The sequence below is a fragment of the Macrobrachium nipponense genome, chromosome 10 (assembly GCF_015104395.2).
Source record: "Macrobrachium nipponense isolate FS-2020 chromosome 10, ASM1510439v2, whole genome shotgun sequence".
In the NCBI taxonomy this organism is placed as follows: domain Eukaryota; kingdom Metazoa; phylum Arthropoda; class Malacostraca; order Decapoda; family Palaemonidae; genus Macrobrachium; species Macrobrachium nipponense.
Window position 1 is genome coordinate 41,727,915 of NC_087204.1, and position 6,856 is coordinate 41,734,770.

The 6,856-nt window shown below is 36.3% G+C and overlaps 1 pseudogene; it reads left to right on the forward strand.

Moving 5' to 3' along the window:
* Window positions 1-872: 872 nt before the first annotated feature.
* The window catches only part of LOC135223579 (proton-coupled zinc antiporter SLC30A1-like), a 12,973-nt pseudogene continuing 6,989 nt past the window's right edge, over window positions 873-6,856 (forward strand).

Below are 6,856 nucleotides of genomic sequence, written 5' to 3' on the forward strand. Positions count from 1 at the left end.
ATTTCCTTGACTGATATCCTCATTATCATCATCATCATCATCATCAAAATCCTCGTCATTATCATCATCGCTGTTTATTTTGGCGAACCCCCTTTTCTGTCATTGTTTGATTCATCCAGCGGACTCTCTGTTTGTCTTCAAGAGTTCACAGTTGTCTTGGTTAATTTGTTCTTCGTGTCATTTAGAAGGAATTAGGTTTTAGTTGCTTAAATATCTCTTAAGTTTGCGAATTTCCTTTACTTCCTCTGGCAGCTTATTGAATAGACCTATAGTATATATATTGTTTATACAAACGTTCTTTTTCCAATGTCTTTCTCATGCTGGTGCCACTAACCTATATTTACCTTGCTCATACGGGTATTTACGTTGTTGATGGTATATTTTTGCAGATCGTTTACTAAAATCATAAACAATTCTTGCTTTAATAGGTTTAAGTGAAGCTCCTTGGGAATTATTCATTATTAGTTTGCATGTTTTGTTGACAAAGCCCTGCGACTTCGTTAACAAGATTTGGCATACATACCATTGCAGAGGGAAGTTTTATTTTTGTGTTTACAGCCACAAGTACAAGCATTTGAAACGTATTCGTATTTAAATTATATATATATATATATATATATATATATATATATATATATATATATATATATACATTAAGTGTATATCTATATATATATATATATATATATATATATATATATATATATATATATATACATACACGTGTGTATAAACCTTAAGATCACTCGACTGTTTCACCATCTTTGCTTATAAGTGTCATAATTCACTTAATCTCTGAATCTCTTGACCAAATCGATTCGATTTAGATTTTAACAAGAGAAATCTCACCAACGTTTCCTTGCCTTTCAGAACTCCCAGAATCAAGCAAGCCCTTAGGATCCTTAATCTTTCGTAAGCCGACTTTCATCTGCATTCCACGAGTGTGCCAGGACTCCTCAAGCAAAGGACTCTCGTTGACTTGCCCACTTCGTCGCCAGAGGCCGGGAAGAGAACACCATGGGTGAGAAAGGGCAGTTCCGCCGTCATATTCCCGCCGTGAACTCTGGTTCGTGCTGTGTCTGACGCTCGCATTTTCGGTGGTCCTGTTGGCTGCAGCCCATCTGACGCACTCTCTCACACTCAGGGTGGAGGCCTATCATGCGCTCTATAATCTGCTTTCACTCACAGGGTGCTTGCTCACCATGAAGGTAAGAGACTTTTCACCGTTTCCTCTCATCGGAGACATGAAACACACATTTCTCTACATAAAGTATGCTTGCACGACCATAACCACGCTCATATTTACTATACAAACTGGTACAGGGGCTCGAAAAACCAAGTCGAGCACCAGAGCGAGATGTAGATACCAAATGTCTGGGAGGAAGTACATCAGTCTTTCTTGGAAGTTAGCTTTCCACTTTACCAGTTATAGGTACACCTAACAAAATATATACAATGAATATTATTATTATTATTATTATTATTATTATTATTATCATTATTATTATTATTATTATTATTATTATTATTATTATTATTCCCCACTGTCCATTTTGCTATTGTTATTCTCCGGACTATGACCTCGATGATTTCGACATTTACCGGCAATAAAAGTATTTTTTATAGGCAATGTTTTAGGAGAATCGAAAGTTCCTAGAACGCTAACAGAGTCCATGCACGACTTTTCCTTCCACAAGAGAAAATAAGAGCTAAAGTAACTAAATAGACTGATTTAATATTTTACAAACATACCTTGGGTTGAGTTCAAAGGAACTTAAGAGATTTCCACCTGTTCCAATATTTAATTGGGAAAACTTTAATAATAATTAGAAATTTTGCCTAAACGCAAGTGTTTTTTTTTTTTTGTAACTAAATTTTTTGTGTAACTAATAAGTTGATGAGGAGTCTCCCAAAGGGGATAACTAAAATCAGCAAATGGGAATAGCTATGGGATAAATTTATAAAGGGAAGGCATGAGTGAGCAAACTGGAAATAATTCTCCAAAACACGAGGATGCAAATTATGCACTCAAATTATGACAGAAATAAAGATAGTTTTAGTTCTATAATCAACTGATCCTTACAGCGAGATTCTAACAGATGAAAAACATTGTGTCAAAGCATTCCTAAAATTCTAAAAGAAATATTGGAATATTTAAGGAAAAGGAAAATAATGACACATTCATTCAAGTTAAAAAAAAAAAAAAAAAAAAAAAAAAAAACAGTAACATGCTGCTAACAAAACCAGTAACACGTTGCCAAAATAACAAAGTCGCAGAAAAAACTAGAAGAAACAAATACTGGAAGTGTAATAAAAGAAGAAAAAAACAACGTAGGACCACAGAGATCATGGTATCAAATGTCCCCAGAAGATGACGAAGCGAATATCCTCGAATATATAATATAAGAGAAGAGCCGTGGCCAAGATCTCAGGTAAAAGATGAACACGACTTCCAGGAGGAAACCTAAAACCAGAGTGATGACAGGTGACACCATAAAATGCTCACCACAGATAAGGAGGAACATGACAGTACGAGATGACGAGTTTTAAGTAGACAATAAGTGCCGCCGTACCTGTGACACATACCATGTAATACAGTGCTTTAATCAACAGTAATCTGGACGTAATTGGAGAATAATGATATTGAAGGCTCAACGTGAGAAGAACCACAGGCCAAACGATTGTAATGCATCTGCGGTACAATTACAAAACACTAAATCTGCTACTAGAATTTTAAAGAAACAAATAAACTCGAAATATCGGAACATGTCACAATTATTCAGATTGTTACATTACCACAGTTCTCCGTAGGGAAGTTAGTGCCTGCAGTGCCCCTCACGCGGTGCACTGTAGGTATTACTTAAGGTTCTTTTGCAGGGGTCACTTCGGCCCCTAGCTGCGAGCCATGCCATTCCTTTTACTGTACCTCCGTTCATATTCTCTTTCTTCCACCTTACTTCCCACCTTGTCCCTACAATTGTTGTTACATAAATGTGAGGCTTTCCTTCTGTTACACCTTTAAAAACTATTTTACTCTTAATTTCCCTTTCAGTGAAGAATGACCTCGTAAGTCCCAGCGCTAGGCCTTTAGCCTAAATTTAATTTCGCTTCCTTTCCATATTACCACAACTAGAACTATGGCTAGGGAATGTTTACTGTACGTCCAGACTATTCAATAAGTCGCCCAAAGAACTAAAAAAAATCGAATAGTTATCAACATTTAATAAGAAATTAAAAACATTAAAAAAAATTTTACGACATGGAAGAAAAAGTTATCCATAACAAGAGTAAACTGCAACTGACAAATAAATAAGTAAATTTCCATAAAATGCAAATAATTAATCAGTGGATAAATGACTTTTGGTTGGGTTATTTTATTATTATTATTATTATTATTGATTATATTAATTATTATTATTATTATTATTATTATTATTATTATTTTATTATTATTATTATTATTAATCTCCAGTTATGTTCCCGACCGGAATCACTACACAACACCTTTGGATGGGCAAGACTGGAAGTTCTGTCCATGCTTACTACACTCATCTTCCTCACGGCACTTTGCTTCAGTATGGCCATCGACTCCATACAAACAGCCTTACATGCTGGCCATCAGGTAAGTGGTGCTACGATGTTTGTGCTTTTCTCTCTCTCTCTCTCTCCTCTCTCTCTCTCTCTCTCTCTCTCTCTCTCTCTCTCTCTTTTCAAACTAAACAAGGCGTCGTAATTCCTAATCATATATTTAGATAACTTCATTTATCATAATCGTCACCATTAAGGTCAGATTTCCTCTGTCGTTAAATGAAGTTATATAAACATACTTCAAAATCAAGCCATTACCCCTAACAGAGTCATTGACTCATTGATAAGATAACTTACACACCATTAGTAACCTTCAAAGATAGTTCAACAACTTTTCGAATCAGCCACCCCACCACCAACCCTCACCCCTCCAACCTACACTGTGCCATTCATGCAAGGCCACCGTAATTCACCTTTATCTCGCATGCAAGGTACAAAGAAAATGGGTTTCGTGCACACTGACGTTTCCTGGATATGCAGGCCATTCTTTCCTTTTCAATACCTCTTCTGCATCCAACAGTTTTTAAGTCTTCTCTTTCCTCTTAAAGCTTCAGGGCGTAACGTCCGAGTTTCTGGCTACTCGTGCCCTTAGCAATATAACAGTTTCGGTATGGCATAATACAAGAAATGCGTCTCTAGCTTTTGATTCCTAGACGTTAGTGTCCCATTCTATTAAGGCACAAGTGTCGTCTAATACCTTGGGAATAACTTATACTCAAAGTAAATCATAACTGGTAAGTGTTCTTGCACCGACCAGGATTCGAACAACTGCATGGGCTTTGGTTTAAAAACTGATAGACACTAACTTTGACTTCCCGTACCCAGCTATCACCACAGTTAGTTTTAGATTAAGCCGGCCTCGTGCTGACTAGGGCTCTTGCTCTAGGGCAGCGAAGGAACATTTATCACATGTAACATCTGTTGGGTGTAAGGCATGCCCGAGGTATTAGTGAATTCGACATTTAAACGAAATGAATGGCTTGATATCTTAGAAGAAGAAAAGCATAGGAATAAAACGTAGAAACACAGATAATAGCAAAATTGTCATAATGCATAGGGTTACAGTATTGGTATTGGGTTACAGGTATGTAAAATAAAATAAAAAATGGATAAAAGGGTATAAGAGAAGTGTCAGCACTAAAACCAGAGGCATGCAATTACGAAGTGAATGACTTTTACGTAAAAGGGGATTGTCGCTCTCCTGATGATTCCTCCGCGTAGGATTTATGATTAAGAGGTTACGAAGGTTTTCTGCAGCGTATTCATCATTTATTCAATAGTTACAGAATTAACGCCTAGGACTTTTTTTCTCCCACTTACCCCTCTAATGGATGTCTGAAGGTGCGTCCACACAGTCGAACAATGTCCGACGGACAAACACTGTTACCATATCATAGGCGAAGCAGGATTACGTCATAAGAGTTGAAACGATGGCAGTAGATCAGGTAACCAGCAGTGGTACCAGATGAGGTTGTATACCACTGTTTTTACTCTGTTAACAAGGTAAAGACCGGCAGACAACTGTTAATTGGTAACAATGTTTGTCCGTCGGACATTGTTCGACCATGTGGACAGACCTTAAATTACTGGAGGAAGAATGCATATGCATATATATGAACAGTTATAAATAAGTACAGACATGCATCTCTGTGTCAGATAGCAAATAAATACGTAACGAGAAGGTCTTTCCAGCAACCCTCTCAAAATTAATGTTTCTGCAGATTCCGTTCCTCTTCATTATAACATTGCACACAAATCTAATTTCATCTGATTTATTTGTTTTTTATTCAGCCGTCGTCACTCGTCACTACTACTGAAACAGAATCATTTAATGTTGACATACGATGCTCTTTAAAGCCTTGGATCTTCATGAACGCCTTTACATCTATTTCGCGTTAAATCTTACCTTTGCTAATCATTTTTAAATTAGTTTCCCCAATTTCACTTTCTTGATTGATGTAGGTCAACTCAAGAAAACGACTGAGATGACAACTTATCGAAGTCACTTTAAGTCACTTTTCCGTACTGCCTTGACTTTCTGGTCAAAACATATGAAAACTCAAGCGCAGAACAAATGCCTAATTTGTTCCCTTGAAGTTACTAATGACGTTAGTACCAACTTCCATTTTCACTTTAGCTTATCTTTGTTTCAAGGCCGAATATTCTAGCCGTGTAACCATAAAAGATCCAGGAAACAAATGAAGAACTAAGAGTACTATCACTAAGCACACTTACGAAACCCAACATATACGCACTGAATTCAAAAGATTAAGTGAAAAGAAACTGAAAACAAATCTCGTATTCTGTCCCTTGACTCTACTGTACGATGTTACCAAGTCGAAAATGACGCAACTTATTATGGTTCAGGGCCGTCGTGTCCTACATTGCAGTGCTCATTTTTGATCGTTCAAGTACTTGAGGATTTTTCTACCTTATTATCATTGTTTATCATTTTTGTATCTTATATTTATTTGGGGAGAGTAGGGTGATTTTTCCATGCTGGGTATCAAATTTGTAATTTTCTATTATTCGTATAAAAAGGTTGAAACAGCTTCCATAAAGGTGCTTTGAATTTGTTTTTGTTTTTTTGTTTTTTGTGGGAGCTAAAGAACTAGGATGCAGCAACCTCAATATTTCGGTTGATATTAACTGCAGGAAATAGCAAAAATAAAGGAATAATAATAATAATAATGATAATAAATCAAAGTGATGATTCTTGGCCTTGAAATCTCGACACACGGGAATTCCTCGAAGTTACTGACCTAATTCCCCATTCTCTCCAAAACAGTGAATTAAAATTGCCTTATGTAATTCTAAGTACATTTCTTAAGACAGGGCTATAATAGAATGCTTAATGTTTAGTTATTTATATCTTATTACTAGTTTTCTCTCTCATTGCTGACGCCTATCTAAACAATATTAAATAACGCCGGGGTGTCAACGGGTTTATGATTTCCTTTACTTTCAGTATACGTTCTCTCCACAGTAAACTAATTTTGGGATGAACCCTCTCAGCACTGTAAAATGCATAATTTAAAGTTAACTGAAACTAATACAAAACTTCGCTGCTGGGTACCCACTGTATAAGAAAAGAATCTTTTAAAAAGGTTTACACAATATAGTGCTGAAAATAGACTTAGAATAGATGGTGAGAAGATATTTGGAAAACGGTTTTAATCGAGAAAGTGATAAAACAAAACCAACTTTAAAAGCACGCGATGCTAAGACGAAGAATTGACGTACACTGAGGTCCAACAAAGTTGGGAAG